Raw genomic sequence first — 14,908 nt, forward strand, 5'->3', positions numbered from 1 at the left:
AAACCGCTGGCCATTGCCACAAGGACGACCAGAAAGCACAACATTACTGCTAAAGGCACTGCCCGGATTTGAACCGGGGATCTCCTGTTTACTAGACAGGCGCTTTAACCGCTAAGCCACAGCGCCTGCCTGTTGGGAGATTTTGAAAATCTCAATATCACACGTCTGAAATGCCGTTCAGGCTACTAACACACCGGGACGTGATACACTGTCACTCGGAAATTTTGGAAATGAGTAGTAACGCATTGGTGGTTCAGTGGTAGAATTCTCGCCTGCCACGCGGGAGACCGGGGTTCGATTCCCCGCCAATGCATCGTGTTTTACCTACACCAGAAAATACCCTCCGTAAAAAAGAAAGGAAGGAAAATAAATAAAAAAACATAGCTGAGGAAAAGTGCTACGGCTGCTTGCATTCACCACCTCAAACCGCCCTGCTGGGCAGTGATAAAATGCCGAGACCCGGGATTAAACCAGGGACCTTCAGATCTTCAGTCTGACGCTCTCCCAACTGAGCTATATCGGCCATGATCAATTCTATCACATGGCAAAGGTCTGTACGTTGTGATAGACACTTGACCAGATCAAAAAGAATGTTTGAAGATTCGCTGCGAGTAGGGTTCGAACCTACGCAGGAAGATCCCATTAGATTTCAAGTCTAACGCCTTAACCACTCGGCCATCGCAGCAGAAATTGCTGGGTAACCAGAATAATTCACAAGCTCACCACTCAGGTGCCGAAGAGGACAAAAAGCCAACTAGTAGGGGACACCCGGGTTTGAACAAGGGACCTCTCGATCTGCAGTCGAATGCTCTACCACTGAGCTATATCCCCAGCCAAGGACGGAATCCACGCACAGGGTATATAACATCAACGCGTGAGAGAGCAACTTAACTTAAAAAATGTACACTTCCCGCACCGGGAATCGAACCCGGGCCGCCTGGGTGAAAACCAGAAATCCTAACCACTAGACCATGCGGGACACATTCGCACCACTAAGTAATTTAGATGTCATGCTTTTTCTGACAATTTGAACTAGCTCTGTCTTTCTGTTCGTGTCAAAAACACCTTTTTGCGTCCGCTGCGAGTAAGATTCGAACCTACGCGGGAAGATCCCATTTGATTTCTAGTCAAACGCCTTAACCACTCGGCCATCGCAGCCTGACAAACCGCTGGCCATTGCCACAAGGCCGACCAGAAAGCACAACATTACTGCTAAAGGCACTGCCCGGATTTGAACCGGGGATCTCCTGTTTACTAGACAGGCGCTTTAACCGCTAAGCCACAGCGCCTGCCTGTTGGGAGATTTTGAAAATCTCAATATCACACGTCTGAAATGCCGTTAAGGCTACTAACACACCGGGACGTGATACACTGTCACTCGGAAATTTTGGAAATGAGTAGTAACGCATTGGTGGTTCAGTGGTAGAATTCTCGCCTGCCACGCGGGAGACCGGGGTTCGATTCCCCGCCAATGCATCGTGTTTTACCTACACCAGAAAATACCCTCCGTAAAAAAGAAAGGAAGGAAAATAAATAAAAAAACATAGCTGAGGAAAAGTGCTACGGCTGCTTGCATTCACCACCTCAAACCGCCCTGCTGGGCAGTGATAAAATGCCGAGACCCGGGATTGAACCAGGGACCTTCAGATCTTCAGTCTGACGCTCTCCCAACTGAGCTATCTCGGCCATGATCAATTCTATCACATGGCAAAGGTCTGTACGTTGTGATAGACACTTGACCAGATCAAAAAGAATGTTTGAAGATTCGCTGCAAGTAGGGTTCGAACCTACGCGGGAAGATCCCATTAGATTTCAAGTCTAACGCCTTAACCACTCGGCCATCGCAGCAGAAATTGCTGGGTAACCAGAATAATTCACCAGCTCACCACTCAGGTGCCGAAGAGGACAAAATGCCAACTAGTAGGGGACACCCGGGTTTGAACCAGGGACCTCTCGATCTGCAGTCGAATGCTCTACCACTGAGCTATATCCCCAGCCAAGGACGGAATCCACGCACAGGGTATATAACATCAACGCGTGAGAGAGCAACTTAACTTAAAAATGTACACTTCCCGCACCGGGAATCGAACCCGGGCCGCCTGGGTGAAAACCAGAAATCCTAACCACTAGACCATGCGGGACACATTCGCACCACTAAGTAATTTAGATGTCATGCTTTTTCTGACAATTTGAACTAGCTCTGTCTTTCTGTTCGTGTCAAAAACACCTTTTTGCGTCCGCTGCGAGTAGGATTCGAACCTACGCGGGAAGATCCCATTTGATTTCTAGTCAAACGCCTTAACCACTCGGCCATCGCAGCCTGACAAACCGCTGGCCATTGCCACAAGGCCGACCAGAAAGCACAACATTACTGCTAAAGGCACTGCCCGGATTTGAACCGGGGATCTCCTGTTTACTAGACAGGCGCTTTAACCGCTAAGCCACAGCGCCTGCCTGTTGGGAGATTTTGAAAATCTCAATATCACACGTCTGAAATGCCGTTAAGGCTACTAACACACCGGGACGTGATACACTGTCACTCGGAAATTTTGGAAAGGAGTAGTAACGCATTGGTGGTTCAGTGGTAGAATTCTCGCCTGCCACGCGGGAGACCGGGGTTCGATTCCCCCGCCAATGCATCGTGTTTTACCTACACCAGAAAATACCCTCCGTAAAAAAGAAAGGAAGGAAAATAAATAAAAAAACATAGCTGAGGAAAAGTGCTACGGCTGCTTGCATTCACCACCTCAAACCGCCCTGCTGGGCAGTGATAAAATGCCGAGACCCGGGATTGAACCAGGGACCTTCAGATCTTCAGTCTGACGCTCTCCCAACTGAGCTATCTCGGCCATGATCAATTCTATCACATGGCAAAGGTCTGTACGTTGTGATAGACACTTGACCAGATCAAAAAGAATGTTTGAAGATTCGCTGCGAGTAGGGTTCGAACCTACGCGGGAAGATCCCATTTGATTTCTAGTCAAACGCCTTAACCACTCGGCCATCGCAGCCTGACAAACCGCTGGCCATTGCCACAAGGCCGACCAGAAAGCACAACATTACTGCTAAAGGCACTGCCCGGATTTGAACCGGGGATCTCCTGTTTACTAGACAGGCGCTTTAACCGCTAAGCCACAGCGCCTGCCTGTTGGGAGATTTTGAAAATCTCAATATCACACGTCTGAAATGCCGTTAAGGCTACTAACACACCGGGACGTGATACACTGTCACTCGGAAATTTTGGAAAGGAGTAGTAACGCATTGGTGGTTCAGTGGTAGAATTCTCGCCTGCCACGCGGGAGACCGGGGTTCGATTCCCCGCCAATGCATCGTGTTTTACCTACACCAGAAAATACCCTCCGTAAAAAAGAAAGGAAGGAAAATAAATAAAAAAACATAGCTGAGGAAAAGTGCTACGGCTGCTTGCATTCACCACCTCAAACCGCCCTGCTGGGCAGTGATAAAATGCCGAGACCCGGGATTGAACCAGGGACCTTCAGATCTTCAGTCTGACGCTCTCCCAACTGAGCTATCTCGGCCATGATCAATTCTATCACATGGCAAAGGTCTGTACGTTGTGATAGACACTTGACCAGATCAAAAAGAATGTTTGAAGATTCGCTGCGAGTAGGGTTCGAACCTACGCGGGAAGATCCCATTAGATTTCAAGTCTAACGCCTTAACCACTCGGCCATCGCAGCAGAAATTGCTGGGTAACCAGAATAATTCACCAGCTCACCACTCAGGTGCCGAAGAGGACAAAAAGCCAACTAGTAGGGGACACCCGGGTTTGAACCAGGGACCTCTCGATCTGCAGTCGAATGCTCTACCACTGAGCTATATCCCCAGCCAAGGACGGAATCCACGCACAGGGTATATAACATCAACGCGTGAGAGAGCAACTTAACTTAAAAAATGTACACTTCCCGCACCGGGAATCGAACCCGGGCCGCCTGGGTGAAAACCAGAAATCCTAACCACTAGACCATGCGGGACACATTCGCACCACTAAGTAATTTAGATGTCATGCTTTTTCTGACAATTTGAACTAGCTCTGTCTTTCTGTTCGTGTCAAAAACACCTTTTTGCGTCCGCTGCGAGTAGGATTCGAACCTACGCGGGAAGATCCCATTTGATTTCTAGTCAAACGCCTTAACCACTCGGCCATCGCAGCCTGACAAACCGCTGGCCATTGCCACAAGGCCGACCAGAAAGCACAACATTACTGCTAAAGGCACTGCCCGGATTTGAACCGGGGATCTCCTGTTTACTAGACAGGCGCTTTAACCGCTAAGCCACAGCGCCTGCCTGTTGGGAGATTTTGAAAATCTCAATATCACACGTCTGAAATGCCGTTAAGGCTACTAACACACCGGGACGTGATACACTGTCACTCGGAAATTTTGGAAATGAGTAGTAACGCATTGGTGGTTCAGTGGTAGAATTCTCGCCTGCCACGCGGGAGACCGGGGTTCGATTCCCCGCCAATGCATCGTGTTTTACCTACACCAGAAAATACCCTCCGTAAAAAAGAAAGGAAGGAAAATAAATAAAAAAACATAGCTGAGGAAAAGTGCTACGGCTGCTTGCATTCACCACCTCAAACCGCCCTGCTGGGCAGTGATAAAATGCCGAGACCCGGGATTGAACCAGGGACCTTCAGATCTTCAGTCTGACGCTCTCCCAACTGAGCTATCTCGGCCATGATCAATTCTATCACATGGCAAAGGTCTGTACGTTGTGATAGACACTTGACCAGATCAAAAAGAATGTTTGAAGATTCGCTGCGAGTAGGGTTCGAACCTACGCGGGAAGATCCCATTAGATTTCAAGTCTAACGCCTTAACCACTCGGTCATCGCAGCAGAAATTGCTGGGTAACCAGAATAATTCACCAGCTCACCACTCAGGTGCCGAAGAGGACAAAATGCCAACTAGTAGGGGACACCCGGGTTTGAACCAGGGACCTCTCGATCTGCAGTCGAATGCTCTACCACTGAGCTATATCCCCAGCCAAGGACGGAATCCACGCACAGGGTATATAACATCAACGCGTGAGAGAGCAACTTAACTTAAAAATGTACACTTCCCGCACCGGGAATCGAACCCGGGCCGCCTGGGTGAAAACCAGAAATCCTAACCACTAGACCATGCGGGACACATTCGCACCACTAAGTAATTTAGATGTCATGCTTTTTCTGACAATTTGAACTAGCTCTGTCTTTCTGTTCGTGTCAAAAACACCTTTTTGCGTCCGCTGCGAGTAGGATTCGAACCTACGCGGGAAGATCCCATTTTATTTCTAGTCAAACGCCTTAACCACTCGGCCATCGCAGCCTGACAAACCGCTGGCCATTGCCACAAGGCCGACCAGAAAGCACAACATTACTGCTAAAGGCACTGCCCGGATTTGAACCGGGGATCTCCTGTTTACTAGACAGGCGCTTTAACCGCTAAGCCACAGCGCCTGCCTGTTGGGAGATTTTGAAAATCTCAATATCACACGTCTGAAATGCCGTTAAGGCTACTAACACACCGGGACGTGATACACTGTCACTCGGAAATTTTGGAAATGAGTAGTAACGCATTGGTGGTTCAGTGGTAGAATTCTCGCCTGCCACGCGGGAGACCGGGGTTCGATTCCCCGCCAATGCATCGTGTTTTACCTACACCAGAAAATACCCTCCGTAAAAAAGAAAGGAAGGAAAATAAATAAAAAAACATAGCTGAGGAAAAGTGCTACGGCTGCTTGCATTCACCACCTCAAACCGCCCTGCTGGGCAGTGATAAAATGCCGAGACCCGGGATTGAACCAGGGACCTTCAGATCTTCAGTCTGACGCTCTCCCAACTGAGCTATCTCGGCCATGATCAATTCTATCACATGGCAAAGGTCTGTACGTTGTGATAGACACTTGACCAGATCAAAAAGAATGTTTGAAGATTCGCTGCGAGTAGGGTTCGAACCTACGCGGGAAGATCCCATTAGATTTCAAGTCTAACGCCTTAACCACTCGGCCATCGCAGCAGAAATTGCTGGGTAACCAGAATAATTCACCAGCTCACCACTCAGGTGCCGAAGAGGACAAAATGCCAACTAGTAGGGGACACCCGGGTTTGAACCAGGGACCTCTCGATCTGCAGTCGAATGCTCTACCACTGAGCTATATCCCCAGCCAAGGACGGAATCCACGCACAGGGTATATAACATCAACGCGTGAGAGAGCAACTTAACTTAAAAATGTACACTTCCCGCACCGGGAATCGAACCCGGGCCGCCTGGGTGAAAACCAGAAATCCTAACCACTAGACCATGCGGGACACATTCGCACCACTAAGTAATTTAGATGTCATGCTTTTTCTGACAATTTGAACTAGCTCTGTCTTTCTGTTCGTGTCAAAAACACCTTTTTGCGTCCGCTGCGAGTAGGATTCGAACCTACGCGGAAAGATCCCATTTTATTTCTAGTCAAACGCCTTAACCACTCGGCCATCGCAGCCTGACAAACCGCTGGCCATTGCCACAAGGCCGACCAGAAAGCACAACATTACTGCTAAAGGCACTGCCCGGATTTGAACCGGGGATCTCCTGTTTACTAGACAGGCGCTTTAACCGCTAAGCCACAGCGCCTGCCTGTTGGGAGATTTTGAAAATCTCAATATCACACGTCTGAAATGCCGTTAAGGCTACTAACACACCGGGACGTGATACACTGTCACTCGGAAATTTTGGAAATGAGTAGTAACGCATTGGTGGTTCAGTGGTAGAATTCTCGCCTGCCACGCGGGAGACCGGGGTTCGATTCCCCGCCAATGCATCGTGTTTTACCTACACCAGAAAATACCCTCCGTAAAAAAGAAAGGAAGGAAAATAAATAAAAAAACATAGCTGAGGAAAAGTGCTACGGCTGCTTGCATTCACCACCTCAAACCGCCCTGCTGGGCAGTGATAAAATGCCGAGACCCGGGATTGAACCAGGGACCTTCAGATCTTCAGTCTGACGCTCTCCCAACTGAGCTATCTCGGCCATGATCAATTCTATCACATGGCAAAGGTCTGTACGTTGTGATAGACACTTGACCAGATCAAAAAGAATGTTTGAAGATTCGCTGCGAGTAGGGTTCGAACCTACGCGGGAAGATCCCATTTGATTTCTAGTCAAACGCCTTAACCACTCGGCCATCGCAGCCTGACAAACCGCTGGCCATTGCCACAAGGCCGACCAGAAAGCACAACATTACTGCTAAAGGCACTGCCCGGATTTGAACCGGGGATCTCCTGTTTACTAGACAGGCGCTTTAACCGCTAAGCCACAGCGCCTGCCTGTTGGGAGATTTTGAAAATCTCAATATCACACGTCTGAAATGCCGTTAAGGCTACTAACACACCGGGACGTGATACACTGTCACTCGGAAATTTTGGAAATGAGTAGTAACGCATTGGTGGTTCAGTGGTAGAATTCTCGCCTGCCACGCGGGAGACCGGGGTTCGATTCCCCGCCAATGCATCGTGTTTTACCTACACCAGAAAATACCCTCCGTAAAAAAGAAAGGAAGGAAAATAAATAAAAAAACATAGCTGAGGAAAAGTGCTACGGCTGCTTGCATTCACCACCTCAAACCGCCCTGCTGGGCAGTGATAAAATGCCGAGACCCGGGATTGAACCAGGGACCTTCAGATCTTCAGTCTGACGCTCTCCCAACTGAGCTATCTCGGCCATGATCAATGCTATCACATGGCAAAGGTCTGTACGTTGTGATAGACACTTGACCAGATCAAAAAGAATGTTTGAAGATTCGCTGCGAGTAGGGTTCGAACCTACGCGGGAAGATCCCATTAGATTTCAAGTCTAACGCCTTAACCACTCGGCCATCGCAGCAGAAATTGCTGGGTAACCAGAATAATTCACCAGCTCACCACTCAGGTGCCGAAGAGGACAAAAAGCCAACTAGTAGGGGACACCCGGGTTTGAACCAGGGACCTCTCGATCTGCAGTCGAATGCTCTACCACTGAGCTATATCCCCAGCCAAGGACGGAATCCACGCACAGGGTATATAACATCAACGCGTGAGAGAGCAACTTAACTTAAAAAATGTACACTTCCCGCACCGGGAATCGAACCCGGGCCGCCTGGGTGAAAAGCAGAAATCCTAACCACTAGACCATGCTGGACACATTCGCACCACTAAGTAATTTAGATGTCATGCTTTTTCTGACAATTTGAACTAGCTCTGTCTTTCTGTTCGTGTCAAAAACACCTTTTTGCGTCCGCTGCGAGTAGGATTCGAACCTACGCGGGAAGATCCCATTTGATTTCTAGTCAAACGCCTTAACCACTCGGCCATCGCAGCCTGACAAACCGCTGGCCATTGCCACAAGGCCGACCAGAAAGCACAACATTACTGCTAAAGGCACTGCCCGGATTTGAACCGGGGATCTCCTGTTTACTAGACAGGCGCTTTAACCGCTAAGCCACAGCGCCTGCCTGTTGGGAGATATTGAAAATCTCAATATCACACGTCTGAAATGCCGTTAAGGCTACTAACACACCGGGACGTGATACACTGTCACTCGGAAATTTTGGAAATGAGTAGTAACGCATTGGTGGTTCAGTGGTAGAATTCTCGCCTGCCACGCGGGAGACCGGGGTTCGATTCCCCGCCAATGCATCGTGTTTTACCTACACCAGAAAATACCCTCCGTAAAAAAGAAAGGAAGGAAAATAAACAAAAAAACATAGCTGAGGAAAAGTGCTACGGCTGCTTGCATTCACCACCTCAAACCGCCCTGCTGGGCAGTGATAAAATGCCGAGACCCGGGATTGAACCAGGGACCTTCAGATCTTCAGTCTGACGCTCTCCCAACTGAGCTATCTCGGCCATGATCAATTCTATCACATGGCAAAGGTCTGTACGTTGTGATAGACACTTGACCAGATCAAAAAGAATGTTTGAAGATTCGCTGCGAGTAGGGTTCGAACCTACGCGAGAAGATCCCATTAGATTTCAAGTCTAACGCCTTAACCACTCGGCCATCGCAGCAGAAATTGCTGGGTAACCAGAATAATTCACCAGCTCACCACTCAGGCGCCGAAGAGGATAAAAAGCCAACTAGTAGGGGACACCCGGGTTTGAACCAGGGACCTCTCGATCTGCAGTCGAATGCTCTACCACTGAGCTATATCCCCAGCCAAGGACGGAATCCACGCACAGGGTATATAACATCAACGCGTGAGAGAGCAACTTAACTTAAAAAATGTACACTTCCAGCACCGGGAATCGAACCCGGGCCGCCTGGGTGAAAACCAGAAATCCTAACCACTAGACCATGCGGGACACATTCGCACCACTAAGTAATTTAGATGTCATGCTTTTTCTGACAATTTGAACTAGCTCTGTCTTTCTGTTCGTGTCAAAAACACCTTTTTGCGTCCGCTGCGAGTAGGATTCGAACCTACGCGGGAAGATCCCATTTGATTTCTAGTCAAACGCCTTAACCACTCGGCCATCGCAGCCTGACAAACCGCTGGCCATTGCCACAAGGCCGACCAGAAAGCACAACATTACTGCTAAAGGCACTGCCCGGATTTGAACCGGGGATCTCCTGTTTACTAGACAGGCGCTTTAACCGCTAAGCCACAGCGCCTGCCTGTTGGGAGATTTTGAAAATCTCAATATCACACGTCTGAAATGCCGTTAAGGCTACTAACACACCGGGACGTGATACACTGTCACTCGGAAATTTTGGAAATGAGTAGTAACGCATTGGTGGTTCAGTGGTAGAATTCTCGCCTGCCACGCGGGAGACCGGGGTTCGATTCCCCGCCAATGCATCGTGTTTTACCTACACCAGAAAATACCCTCCGTAAAAAAGAAAGGAAGGAAAATAAATAAAAAAACATAGCTGAGGAAAAGTGCTACGGCTGCTTGCATTCACCACCTCAAACCGCCCTGCTGGGCAGTGATAAAATGCCGAGACCCGGGATTGAACCAGGGACCTTCAGATCTTCAGTCTGACGCTCTCCCAACTGAGCTATCTCGGCCATGATCAATTCTATCACATGGCAAAGGTCTGTACGTTGTGATAGACACTTGACCAGATCAAAAAGAATGTTTGAAGATTCGCTGCGAGTAGGGTTCGAACCTACGCGGGAAGATCCCATTAGATTTCAAGTCTAACGCCTTAACCACTCGGCCATCGCAGCAGAAATTGCTGGGTAACCAGAATAATTCACCAGCTCACCACTCAGGCGCCGAAGAGGACAAAAAGCCAACTAGTAGGGGACACCCGGGTTTGAACCAGGGACCTCTCGATCTGCAGTCGAATGCTCTACCACTGAGCTATATCCCCAGCCAAGGACGGAATCCACGCACAGGGTATATAACATCAACGCGTGAGAGAGCAACTTAACTTAAAAAATGTACACTTCCCGCACCGGGAATCGAACCCGGGCCGCCTGGGTGAAAACCAGAAATCCTAACCACTAGACCATGCGGGACACATTCGCACCACTAAGTAATTTAGATGTCATGCTTTTTCTGACAATTTGAACTAGCTCTGTCTTTCTGTTCGTGTCAAAAACACCTTTTTGCGTCCGCTGCGAGTAGGATTCGAACCTACGCGGGAAGATCCCATTTGATTTCTAGTCAAACGCCTTAACCACTCGGCCATCGCAGCCTGACAAACCACTGGCCATTGCCACAAGGCCGACCAGAAAGCACAACATTACTGCTAAAGGCACTGCCCGGATTTGAACCGGGGATCTCCTGTTTACTAGACAGGCGCTTTAACCGCTAAGCCACAGCGCCTGCCTGTTGGAAGATTTTGAAAATCTCAATATCACACGTCTGAAATGCCGTTAAGGCTACTAACACACCGGGACGTGATACACTGTCACTCGGAAATTTTGGAAATGAGTAGTAACGCATTGGTGGTTCAGTGGTAGAATTCTCGCCTGCCACGCGGGAGACCGGGGTTCGATTCCCCGCCAATGCATCGTGTTTTACCTACACCAGAAAATACCCTCCGTAAAAAAGAAAGGAAGGAAAATAAATAAAAAAACATAGCTGAGGAAAAGTGCTACGGCTGCTTGCATTCACCACCTCAAACCGCCCTGCTGGGCAGTGATAAAATGCCGAGACCCGGGATTGAACCAGGGACCTTCAGATCTTCAGTCTGACGCTCTCCCAACTGAGCTATCTCGGCCATGATCAATTCTATCACATGGCAAAGGTCTGTACGTTGTGATAGACACTTGACCAGATCAAAAAGAATGTTTGAAGATTCGCTGCGAGTAGGGTTCGAACCTACGCGGGAAGATCCCATTAGATTTCAAGTCTAACGCCTTAACCACTCGGCCATCGCAGCAGAAATTGCTGGGTAACCAGAATAATTCACCAGCTCACCACTCAGGTGCCGAAGAGGACAAAAAGCCAACTAGTAGGGGACACCCGGGTTTGAACCAGGGACCTCTCGATCTGCAGTCGAATGCTCTACCACTGAGCTATATCCCCAGCCAAGGACGGAATCCACGCACAGGGTATATAACATCAACGCGTGAGAGAGCAACTTAACTTAAAAAATGTACACTTCCCGCACCGGGAATCGAACCCGGGCCGCCTGGGTGAAAACCAGAAATCCTAACCACTAGACCATGCGGGACACATTCGCACCACTAAGTAATTTAGATGTCATGCTTTTTCTGACAATTTGAACTAGCTCTGTCTTTCTGTTCGTGTCAAAAACACCTTTTTGCGTCCGCTGCGAGTAGGATTCGAACCTACGCGGGAAGATCCCATTTGATTTCTAGTCAAACGCCTTAACCACTCGGCCATCGCAGCCTGACAAACCGCTGGCCATTGCCACAAGGCCGACCAGAAAGCACAACATTACTGCTAAAGGCACTGCCCGGATTTGAACTGGGGATCTCCTGTTTACTAGACAGGCGCTTTAACCGCTAAGCCACAGCGCCTGCCTGTTGGGAGATTTTGAAAATCTCAATATCACACGTCTGAAATGCCGTTAAGGCTACTAACACACCGGGACGTGATACACTGTCACTCGGAAATTTTGGAAATGAGTAGTAACGCATTGGTGGTTAAGTGGTAGAATTCTCGCCTGCCACGCGGGAGACCGGGGTTCGATTCCCCGCCAATGCATCGTGTTTTACCTACACCAGAAAATACCCTCCGTAAAAAAGAAAGGAAGGAAAATAAATAAAAAAACATAGCTGAGGAAAAGTGCTACGGCTGCTTGCATTCACCACCTCAAACCGCCCTGCTGGGCAGTGATAAAATGCCGAGACCCGGGATTGAACCAGGGACCTTCAGATCTTCAGTCTGACGCTCTCCCAACTGAGCTATCTCGGCCATGATCAATTCTATCACATGGCAAAGGTCTGTACGTTGTGATAGACACTTGACCAGATCAAAAAGAATGTTTGAAGATTCGCTGCGAGTAGGGTTCGAACCTACGCGGGAAGATCCCATTAGATTTCAAGTCTAACGCCTTAACCACTCGGCCATCGCAGCAGAAATTGCTGGGTAACCAGAATAATTTACCAGCTCACCACTCAGGTGCCGAAGAGGACAAAAAGCCAACTAGTAGGGGACACCCGGGTTTGAACCAGGGACCTCTCGATCTGCAGTCGAATGCTCTACCACTGAGCTATATCCCCAGCCAAGGACGGAATCCACGCACAGGGTATATAACATCAACGCGTGAGAGAGCAACTTAACTTAAAAAATGTACACTTCCCGCACCGGGAATCGAACCCGGGCCGCCTGGGTGAAAACCAGAAATCCTAACCACTAGACCATGCGGGACACATTTGCACCACTAAGTAATTTAGATGTCATGCTTTTTCTGACAATTTGAACTAGCTCTGTCTTTCTGTTCGTGTCAAAAACACCTTTTTGCGTCCGCTGCGAGTAGGATTCGAACCTACGCGGGAAGATCCCATTTGATTTCTAGTCACACGCCTTAACCACTCGGCCATCGCAGCCTGACAAACCGCTGGCCATTGCTACAAGGCCGACCAGAAAGCACAACATTACTGCTAAAGGCACTGCCCGGATTTGAACCGGGGATCTCCTGTTTACTAGACAGGCGCTTTAACCGCTAAGCCACAGCGCCTGCCTGTTGGGAGATTTTGAAAATCTCAATATCACACGTCTGAAATGCCGTTAAGGCTACTAACACACCGGGACGTGATACACTGTCACTCGGAAATTTTGGAAATGAGTAGTAACGCATTGGTGGTTCAGTGGTAGAATTCTCGCCTGCCACGCGGGAGACCGGGGTTCGATTCCCCGCCAATGCATCGTGTTTTACCTACACCAGAAAATACCCTCCGTAAAAAAGAAAGGAAGGAAAATAAATAAAAAAACATAGCTGAGGAAAAGTGCTACGGCTGCTTGCATTCACCACCTCAAACCGCCCTGCTGGGCAGTGATAAAATGCCGAGACCCGGGATTGAACCAGGGACCTTCAGATCTTCAGTCTGACGCTCTCCCAACTGAGCTATCTCGGCCATGATCAATTCTATCACATGGCAAAGGTCTGTACGTTGTGATAGACACTTGACCAGATCAAAAAGAATGTTTGAAGATTCGCTGCGAGTAGGGTTCGAACCTACGCGGGAAGATCCCATTAGATTTCAAGTCTAACGCCTTAACCACTCGGCCATCGCAGCAGAAATTGCTGGGTAACCAGAATAATTCACCAGCTCACCACTCAGGTGCCGAAGAGGACAAAAAGCCAACTAGTAGGGGACACCCGGGTTTGAACCAGGGACCTCTCGATCTGCAGTCGAATGCTCTACCACTGAGCTATATCCCCAGCCAAGGACGGAATCCACGCACAGGGTATATAACATCAACGCGTGAGAGAGCAACTTAACTTAAAAAATGTACACTTCCCGCACCGGGAATCGAACCCGGGCCGCCTGGGTGAAAACCAGAAATCCTAACCACTAGACCATGCGGGACACATTCGCACCACTAAGTAATTTATTTGTCATGCTTTTTCTGACAATTTGAACTAGCTCTGTCTTTCTGTTCGTGTCAAAAACACCTTTTTGCGTCCGCTGCGAGTAGGATTCGAACCTACGCGGGAAGATCCCATTTGATTTCTAGTCAAACGCCTTAACCACTCGGCCATCGCAGCCTGACAAACCGCTGGCCATTGCCACAAGGCCGACCAGAAAGCACAACATTACTGCTAAAGGCACTGCCCGGATTTGAACCGGGGATCTCCTGTTTACTAGACAGGCGCTTTAACCGCTAAGCCACAGCGCCTGCCTGTTGGGAGATTTTGAAAATCTCAATATCACACGTCTGAAATGCCGTTAAGGCTACTAACACACCGGGACGTGATACACTGTCACTCGGAAATTTTGGAAATGAGTAGTAACGCATTGGTGGTTCAGTGGTAGAATTCTCGCCTGCCACGCGGGAGACCGGGGTTCGATTCCCCGCCAATGCATCGTGTTTTACCTACACCAGAAAATACCCTCCGTAAAAAAGAAAGGAAGGAAAATAAATAAAAAAACATAGCTGAGGAAAAGTGCTACGGCTGCTTGCATTCACAACCTCAAACCGCCCTGCTGGGCAGTGACAAAATGCCGAGACCCGGGATTGAACCAGGGACCTTCAGATCTTCAGTCTGACGCTCTCCCAACTGAGCTATCTCGGCCATGATCAATTCTATCACATGGCAAAGGTCTGTACGTTGTGATAGACACTTGACCAGATCAAAAAGAATGTTTGAAGATTCGCTGCGAGTAGGGTTCGAACCTACGCGGGAAGGTCCCATTAGATTTCAAGTCTAACGCCTTAACCACTCGGCCATCGCAGCAGAAATTGCTGGGTAACCAGAATAATTCACCAGCTCACCACTCAGGTGCCGA

At 48.8% G+C, this 14,908-nt stretch overlaps 71 non-coding genes across 71 annotated transcripts; 12 read left to right on the forward strand and 59 right to left on the reverse strand.

Annotated features, from left to right (window-relative positions):
* Window positions 1–53: 53 nt before the first annotated feature.
* Trnat-agu (transfer RNA threonine (anticodon AGU)) lies at window positions 54–126 on the reverse strand. The gene has a single exon. It is a non-coding gene; the product is annotated as a tRNA-Thr (tRNA).
* Window positions 127–242: 116 nt separating this feature from the next.
* Window positions 243–313, forward strand: Trnag-gcc (transfer RNA glycine (anticodon GCC)). Its single transcript has one exon. It is a non-coding gene; the product is annotated as a tRNA-Gly (tRNA).
* A 594-nt stretch (window positions 314–907) lies between these two features.
* Trnae-uuc (transfer RNA glutamic acid (anticodon UUC)) lies at window positions 908–979 on the reverse strand. The gene has a single exon. It is a non-coding gene; the product is annotated as a tRNA-Glu (tRNA).
* Window positions 980–1,216: 237 nt separating this feature from the next.
* On the reverse strand, window positions 1,217–1,289 carry Trnat-agu (transfer RNA threonine (anticodon AGU)). Its single transcript has one exon. It is a non-coding gene; the product is annotated as a tRNA-Thr (tRNA).
* A 116-nt stretch (window positions 1,290–1,405) lies between these two features.
* Trnag-gcc (transfer RNA glycine (anticodon GCC)) lies at window positions 1,406–1,476 on the forward strand. The gene has a single exon. It is a non-coding gene; the product is annotated as a tRNA-Gly (tRNA).
* Window positions 1,477–1,613: 137 nt separating this feature from the next.
* Trnaf-gaa (transfer RNA phenylalanine (anticodon GAA)) lies at window positions 1,614–1,686 on the reverse strand. The gene has a single exon. It is a non-coding gene; the product is annotated as a tRNA-Phe (tRNA).
* Window positions 1,687–1,922: 236 nt separating this feature from the next.
* On the reverse strand, window positions 1,923–1,994 carry Trnac-gca (transfer RNA cysteine (anticodon GCA)). Its single transcript has one exon. It is a non-coding gene; the product is annotated as a tRNA-Cys (tRNA).
* A 75-nt stretch (window positions 1,995–2,069) lies between these two features.
* Window positions 2,070–2,141, reverse strand: Trnae-uuc (transfer RNA glutamic acid (anticodon UUC)). Its single transcript has one exon. It is a non-coding gene; the product is annotated as a tRNA-Glu (tRNA).
* A 97-nt stretch (window positions 2,142–2,238) lies between these two features.
* Trnas-aga (transfer RNA serine (anticodon AGA)) lies at window positions 2,239–2,320 on the reverse strand. The gene has a single exon. It is a non-coding gene; the product is annotated as a tRNA-Ser (tRNA).
* Window positions 2,321–2,378: 58 nt separating this feature from the next.
* Trnat-agu (transfer RNA threonine (anticodon AGU)) lies at window positions 2,379–2,451 on the reverse strand. Its single transcript has one exon. It is a non-coding gene; the product is annotated as a tRNA-Thr (tRNA).
* A 325-nt stretch (window positions 2,452–2,776) lies between these two features.
* Window positions 2,777–2,849, reverse strand: Trnaf-gaa (transfer RNA phenylalanine (anticodon GAA)). The gene has a single exon. It is a non-coding gene; the product is annotated as a tRNA-Phe (tRNA).
* A 220-nt stretch (window positions 2,850–3,069) lies between these two features.
* Trnat-agu (transfer RNA threonine (anticodon AGU)) lies at window positions 3,070–3,142 on the reverse strand. The gene has a single exon. It is a non-coding gene; the product is annotated as a tRNA-Thr (tRNA).
* Window positions 3,143–3,258: 116 nt separating this feature from the next.
* On the forward strand, window positions 3,259–3,329 carry Trnag-gcc (transfer RNA glycine (anticodon GCC)). Its single transcript has one exon. It is a non-coding gene; the product is annotated as a tRNA-Gly (tRNA).
* Window positions 3,330–3,466: 137 nt separating this feature from the next.
* Trnaf-gaa (transfer RNA phenylalanine (anticodon GAA)) lies at window positions 3,467–3,539 on the reverse strand. Its single transcript has one exon. It is a non-coding gene; the product is annotated as a tRNA-Phe (tRNA).
* Window positions 3,540–3,619: 80 nt separating this feature from the next.
* On the reverse strand, window positions 3,620–3,701 carry Trnas-uga (transfer RNA serine (anticodon UGA)). Its single transcript has one exon. It is a non-coding gene; the product is annotated as a tRNA-Ser (tRNA).
* Window positions 3,702–3,775: 74 nt separating this feature from the next.
* On the reverse strand, window positions 3,776–3,847 carry Trnac-gca (transfer RNA cysteine (anticodon GCA)). The gene has a single exon. It is a non-coding gene; the product is annotated as a tRNA-Cys (tRNA).
* A 76-nt stretch (window positions 3,848–3,923) lies between these two features.
* Window positions 3,924–3,995, reverse strand: Trnae-uuc (transfer RNA glutamic acid (anticodon UUC)). The gene has a single exon. It is a non-coding gene; the product is annotated as a tRNA-Glu (tRNA).
* A 97-nt stretch (window positions 3,996–4,092) lies between these two features.
* On the reverse strand, window positions 4,093–4,174 carry Trnas-aga (transfer RNA serine (anticodon AGA)). The gene has a single exon. It is a non-coding gene; the product is annotated as a tRNA-Ser (tRNA).
* Window positions 4,175–4,232: 58 nt separating this feature from the next.
* On the reverse strand, window positions 4,233–4,305 carry Trnat-agu (transfer RNA threonine (anticodon AGU)). The gene has a single exon. It is a non-coding gene; the product is annotated as a tRNA-Thr (tRNA).
* A 116-nt stretch (window positions 4,306–4,421) lies between these two features.
* Trnag-gcc (transfer RNA glycine (anticodon GCC)) lies at window positions 4,422–4,492 on the forward strand. The gene has a single exon. It is a non-coding gene; the product is annotated as a tRNA-Gly (tRNA).
* A 137-nt stretch (window positions 4,493–4,629) lies between these two features.
* Trnaf-gaa (transfer RNA phenylalanine (anticodon GAA)) lies at window positions 4,630–4,702 on the reverse strand. The gene has a single exon. It is a non-coding gene; the product is annotated as a tRNA-Phe (tRNA).
* Window positions 4,703–4,938: 236 nt separating this feature from the next.
* Window positions 4,939–5,010, reverse strand: Trnac-gca (transfer RNA cysteine (anticodon GCA)). Its single transcript has one exon. It is a non-coding gene; the product is annotated as a tRNA-Cys (tRNA).
* Window positions 5,011–5,085: 75 nt separating this feature from the next.
* On the reverse strand, window positions 5,086–5,157 carry Trnae-uuc (transfer RNA glutamic acid (anticodon UUC)). Its single transcript has one exon. It is a non-coding gene; the product is annotated as a tRNA-Glu (tRNA).
* Window positions 5,158–5,394: 237 nt separating this feature from the next.
* On the reverse strand, window positions 5,395–5,467 carry Trnat-agu (transfer RNA threonine (anticodon AGU)). Its single transcript has one exon. It is a non-coding gene; the product is annotated as a tRNA-Thr (tRNA).
* Window positions 5,468–5,583: 116 nt separating this feature from the next.
* Window positions 5,584–5,654, forward strand: Trnag-gcc (transfer RNA glycine (anticodon GCC)). Its single transcript has one exon. It is a non-coding gene; the product is annotated as a tRNA-Gly (tRNA).
* Window positions 5,655–5,791: 137 nt separating this feature from the next.
* On the reverse strand, window positions 5,792–5,864 carry Trnaf-gaa (transfer RNA phenylalanine (anticodon GAA)). The gene has a single exon. It is a non-coding gene; the product is annotated as a tRNA-Phe (tRNA).
* An 80-nt stretch (window positions 5,865–5,944) lies between these two features.
* On the reverse strand, window positions 5,945–6,026 carry Trnas-uga (transfer RNA serine (anticodon UGA)). The gene has a single exon. It is a non-coding gene; the product is annotated as a tRNA-Ser (tRNA).
* Window positions 6,027–6,100: 74 nt separating this feature from the next.
* Trnac-gca (transfer RNA cysteine (anticodon GCA)) lies at window positions 6,101–6,172 on the reverse strand. Its single transcript has one exon. It is a non-coding gene; the product is annotated as a tRNA-Cys (tRNA).
* Window positions 6,173–6,247: 75 nt separating this feature from the next.
* Window positions 6,248–6,319, reverse strand: Trnae-uuc (transfer RNA glutamic acid (anticodon UUC)). The gene has a single exon. It is a non-coding gene; the product is annotated as a tRNA-Glu (tRNA).
* A 237-nt stretch (window positions 6,320–6,556) lies between these two features.
* On the reverse strand, window positions 6,557–6,629 carry Trnat-agu (transfer RNA threonine (anticodon AGU)). Its single transcript has one exon. It is a non-coding gene; the product is annotated as a tRNA-Thr (tRNA).
* Window positions 6,630–6,745: 116 nt separating this feature from the next.
* Window positions 6,746–6,816, forward strand: Trnag-gcc (transfer RNA glycine (anticodon GCC)). The gene has a single exon. It is a non-coding gene; the product is annotated as a tRNA-Gly (tRNA).
* A 137-nt stretch (window positions 6,817–6,953) lies between these two features.
* Trnaf-gaa (transfer RNA phenylalanine (anticodon GAA)) lies at window positions 6,954–7,026 on the reverse strand. The gene has a single exon. It is a non-coding gene; the product is annotated as a tRNA-Phe (tRNA).
* Window positions 7,027–7,246: 220 nt separating this feature from the next.
* Trnat-agu (transfer RNA threonine (anticodon AGU)) lies at window positions 7,247–7,319 on the reverse strand. The gene has a single exon. It is a non-coding gene; the product is annotated as a tRNA-Thr (tRNA).
* A 116-nt stretch (window positions 7,320–7,435) lies between these two features.
* On the forward strand, window positions 7,436–7,506 carry Trnag-gcc (transfer RNA glycine (anticodon GCC)). The gene has a single exon. It is a non-coding gene; the product is annotated as a tRNA-Gly (tRNA).
* Window positions 7,507–7,643: 137 nt separating this feature from the next.
* Window positions 7,644–7,716, reverse strand: Trnaf-gaa (transfer RNA phenylalanine (anticodon GAA)). The gene has a single exon. It is a non-coding gene; the product is annotated as a tRNA-Phe (tRNA).
* Window positions 7,717–7,796: 80 nt separating this feature from the next.
* Trnas-uga (transfer RNA serine (anticodon UGA)) lies at window positions 7,797–7,878 on the reverse strand. The gene has a single exon. It is a non-coding gene; the product is annotated as a tRNA-Ser (tRNA).
* Window positions 7,879–7,952: 74 nt separating this feature from the next.
* Trnac-gca (transfer RNA cysteine (anticodon GCA)) lies at window positions 7,953–8,024 on the reverse strand. The gene has a single exon. It is a non-coding gene; the product is annotated as a tRNA-Cys (tRNA).
* A 245-nt stretch (window positions 8,025–8,269) lies between these two features.
* Window positions 8,270–8,351, reverse strand: Trnas-aga (transfer RNA serine (anticodon AGA)). Its single transcript has one exon. It is a non-coding gene; the product is annotated as a tRNA-Ser (tRNA).
* A 58-nt stretch (window positions 8,352–8,409) lies between these two features.
* On the reverse strand, window positions 8,410–8,482 carry Trnat-agu (transfer RNA threonine (anticodon AGU)). The gene has a single exon. It is a non-coding gene; the product is annotated as a tRNA-Thr (tRNA).
* A 116-nt stretch (window positions 8,483–8,598) lies between these two features.
* Window positions 8,599–8,669, forward strand: Trnag-gcc (transfer RNA glycine (anticodon GCC)). The gene has a single exon. It is a non-coding gene; the product is annotated as a tRNA-Gly (tRNA).
* A 137-nt stretch (window positions 8,670–8,806) lies between these two features.
* Trnaf-gaa (transfer RNA phenylalanine (anticodon GAA)) lies at window positions 8,807–8,879 on the reverse strand. Its single transcript has one exon. It is a non-coding gene; the product is annotated as a tRNA-Phe (tRNA).
* Window positions 8,880–9,115: 236 nt separating this feature from the next.
* Trnac-gca (transfer RNA cysteine (anticodon GCA)) lies at window positions 9,116–9,187 on the reverse strand. Its single transcript has one exon. It is a non-coding gene; the product is annotated as a tRNA-Cys (tRNA).
* Window positions 9,188–9,432: 245 nt separating this feature from the next.
* Window positions 9,433–9,514, reverse strand: Trnas-aga (transfer RNA serine (anticodon AGA)). The gene has a single exon. It is a non-coding gene; the product is annotated as a tRNA-Ser (tRNA).
* A 58-nt stretch (window positions 9,515–9,572) lies between these two features.
* Trnat-agu (transfer RNA threonine (anticodon AGU)) lies at window positions 9,573–9,645 on the reverse strand. The gene has a single exon. It is a non-coding gene; the product is annotated as a tRNA-Thr (tRNA).
* Window positions 9,646–9,761: 116 nt separating this feature from the next.
* Trnag-gcc (transfer RNA glycine (anticodon GCC)) lies at window positions 9,762–9,832 on the forward strand. Its single transcript has one exon. It is a non-coding gene; the product is annotated as a tRNA-Gly (tRNA).
* A 137-nt stretch (window positions 9,833–9,969) lies between these two features.
* Window positions 9,970–10,042, reverse strand: Trnaf-gaa (transfer RNA phenylalanine (anticodon GAA)). The gene has a single exon. It is a non-coding gene; the product is annotated as a tRNA-Phe (tRNA).
* An 80-nt stretch (window positions 10,043–10,122) lies between these two features.
* On the reverse strand, window positions 10,123–10,204 carry Trnas-uga (transfer RNA serine (anticodon UGA)). The gene has a single exon. It is a non-coding gene; the product is annotated as a tRNA-Ser (tRNA).
* Window positions 10,205–10,278: 74 nt separating this feature from the next.
* Trnac-gca (transfer RNA cysteine (anticodon GCA)) lies at window positions 10,279–10,350 on the reverse strand. The gene has a single exon. It is a non-coding gene; the product is annotated as a tRNA-Cys (tRNA).
* Window positions 10,351–10,426: 76 nt separating this feature from the next.
* On the reverse strand, window positions 10,427–10,498 carry Trnae-uuc (transfer RNA glutamic acid (anticodon UUC)). Its single transcript has one exon. It is a non-coding gene; the product is annotated as a tRNA-Glu (tRNA).
* Window positions 10,499–10,595: 97 nt separating this feature from the next.
* On the reverse strand, window positions 10,596–10,677 carry Trnas-aga (transfer RNA serine (anticodon AGA)). The gene has a single exon. It is a non-coding gene; the product is annotated as a tRNA-Ser (tRNA).
* Window positions 10,678–10,735: 58 nt separating this feature from the next.
* Trnat-agu (transfer RNA threonine (anticodon AGU)) lies at window positions 10,736–10,808 on the reverse strand. The gene has a single exon. It is a non-coding gene; the product is annotated as a tRNA-Thr (tRNA).
* Window positions 10,809–10,924: 116 nt separating this feature from the next.
* Trnag-gcc (transfer RNA glycine (anticodon GCC)) lies at window positions 10,925–10,995 on the forward strand. Its single transcript has one exon. It is a non-coding gene; the product is annotated as a tRNA-Gly (tRNA).
* Window positions 10,996–11,132: 137 nt separating this feature from the next.
* On the reverse strand, window positions 11,133–11,205 carry Trnaf-gaa (transfer RNA phenylalanine (anticodon GAA)). Its single transcript has one exon. It is a non-coding gene; the product is annotated as a tRNA-Phe (tRNA).
* An 80-nt stretch (window positions 11,206–11,285) lies between these two features.
* Trnas-uga (transfer RNA serine (anticodon UGA)) lies at window positions 11,286–11,367 on the reverse strand. Its single transcript has one exon. It is a non-coding gene; the product is annotated as a tRNA-Ser (tRNA).
* Window positions 11,368–11,441: 74 nt separating this feature from the next.
* Trnac-gca (transfer RNA cysteine (anticodon GCA)) lies at window positions 11,442–11,513 on the reverse strand. The gene has a single exon. It is a non-coding gene; the product is annotated as a tRNA-Cys (tRNA).
* A 76-nt stretch (window positions 11,514–11,589) lies between these two features.
* On the reverse strand, window positions 11,590–11,661 carry Trnae-uuc (transfer RNA glutamic acid (anticodon UUC)). The gene has a single exon. It is a non-coding gene; the product is annotated as a tRNA-Glu (tRNA).
* A 97-nt stretch (window positions 11,662–11,758) lies between these two features.
* Window positions 11,759–11,840, reverse strand: Trnas-aga (transfer RNA serine (anticodon AGA)). Its single transcript has one exon. It is a non-coding gene; the product is annotated as a tRNA-Ser (tRNA).
* A 455-nt stretch (window positions 11,841–12,295) lies between these two features.
* On the reverse strand, window positions 12,296–12,368 carry Trnaf-gaa (transfer RNA phenylalanine (anticodon GAA)). The gene has a single exon. It is a non-coding gene; the product is annotated as a tRNA-Phe (tRNA).
* Window positions 12,369–12,448: 80 nt separating this feature from the next.
* On the reverse strand, window positions 12,449–12,530 carry Trnas-uga (transfer RNA serine (anticodon UGA)). The gene has a single exon. It is a non-coding gene; the product is annotated as a tRNA-Ser (tRNA).
* A 74-nt stretch (window positions 12,531–12,604) lies between these two features.
* Trnac-gca (transfer RNA cysteine (anticodon GCA)) lies at window positions 12,605–12,676 on the reverse strand. The gene has a single exon. It is a non-coding gene; the product is annotated as a tRNA-Cys (tRNA).
* Window positions 12,677–12,752: 76 nt separating this feature from the next.
* Window positions 12,753–12,824, reverse strand: Trnae-uuc (transfer RNA glutamic acid (anticodon UUC)). The gene has a single exon. It is a non-coding gene; the product is annotated as a tRNA-Glu (tRNA).
* Window positions 12,825–13,061: 237 nt separating this feature from the next.
* Window positions 13,062–13,134, reverse strand: Trnat-agu (transfer RNA threonine (anticodon AGU)). The gene has a single exon. It is a non-coding gene; the product is annotated as a tRNA-Thr (tRNA).
* Window positions 13,135–13,250: 116 nt separating this feature from the next.
* On the forward strand, window positions 13,251–13,321 carry Trnag-gcc (transfer RNA glycine (anticodon GCC)). The gene has a single exon. It is a non-coding gene; the product is annotated as a tRNA-Gly (tRNA).
* Window positions 13,322–13,458: 137 nt separating this feature from the next.
* Trnaf-gaa (transfer RNA phenylalanine (anticodon GAA)) lies at window positions 13,459–13,531 on the reverse strand. The gene has a single exon. It is a non-coding gene; the product is annotated as a tRNA-Phe (tRNA).
* Window positions 13,532–13,611: 80 nt separating this feature from the next.
* Trnas-uga (transfer RNA serine (anticodon UGA)) lies at window positions 13,612–13,693 on the reverse strand. Its single transcript has one exon. It is a non-coding gene; the product is annotated as a tRNA-Ser (tRNA).
* Window positions 13,694–13,767: 74 nt separating this feature from the next.
* Window positions 13,768–13,839, reverse strand: Trnac-gca (transfer RNA cysteine (anticodon GCA)). Its single transcript has one exon. It is a non-coding gene; the product is annotated as a tRNA-Cys (tRNA).
* Window positions 13,840–13,915: 76 nt separating this feature from the next.
* Trnae-uuc (transfer RNA glutamic acid (anticodon UUC)) lies at window positions 13,916–13,987 on the reverse strand. Its single transcript has one exon. It is a non-coding gene; the product is annotated as a tRNA-Glu (tRNA).
* A 97-nt stretch (window positions 13,988–14,084) lies between these two features.
* Window positions 14,085–14,166, reverse strand: Trnas-aga (transfer RNA serine (anticodon AGA)). Its single transcript has one exon. It is a non-coding gene; the product is annotated as a tRNA-Ser (tRNA).
* Window positions 14,167–14,224: 58 nt separating this feature from the next.
* Trnat-agu (transfer RNA threonine (anticodon AGU)) lies at window positions 14,225–14,297 on the reverse strand. Its single transcript has one exon. It is a non-coding gene; the product is annotated as a tRNA-Thr (tRNA).
* A 116-nt stretch (window positions 14,298–14,413) lies between these two features.
* Trnag-gcc (transfer RNA glycine (anticodon GCC)) lies at window positions 14,414–14,484 on the forward strand. Its single transcript has one exon. It is a non-coding gene; the product is annotated as a tRNA-Gly (tRNA).
* Window positions 14,485–14,621: 137 nt separating this feature from the next.
* Window positions 14,622–14,694, reverse strand: Trnaf-gaa (transfer RNA phenylalanine (anticodon GAA)). The gene has a single exon. It is a non-coding gene; the product is annotated as a tRNA-Phe (tRNA).
* Window positions 14,695–14,908: the final 214 nt, after the last annotated feature.

This window comes from Hydractinia symbiolongicarpus, chromosome 2 (assembly GCF_029227915.1).
Source record: "Hydractinia symbiolongicarpus strain clone_291-10 chromosome 2, HSymV2.1, whole genome shotgun sequence".
NCBI classification, from domain to species: Eukaryota; Metazoa; Cnidaria; class Hydrozoa; order Anthoathecata; family Hydractiniidae; genus Hydractinia; species Hydractinia symbiolongicarpus.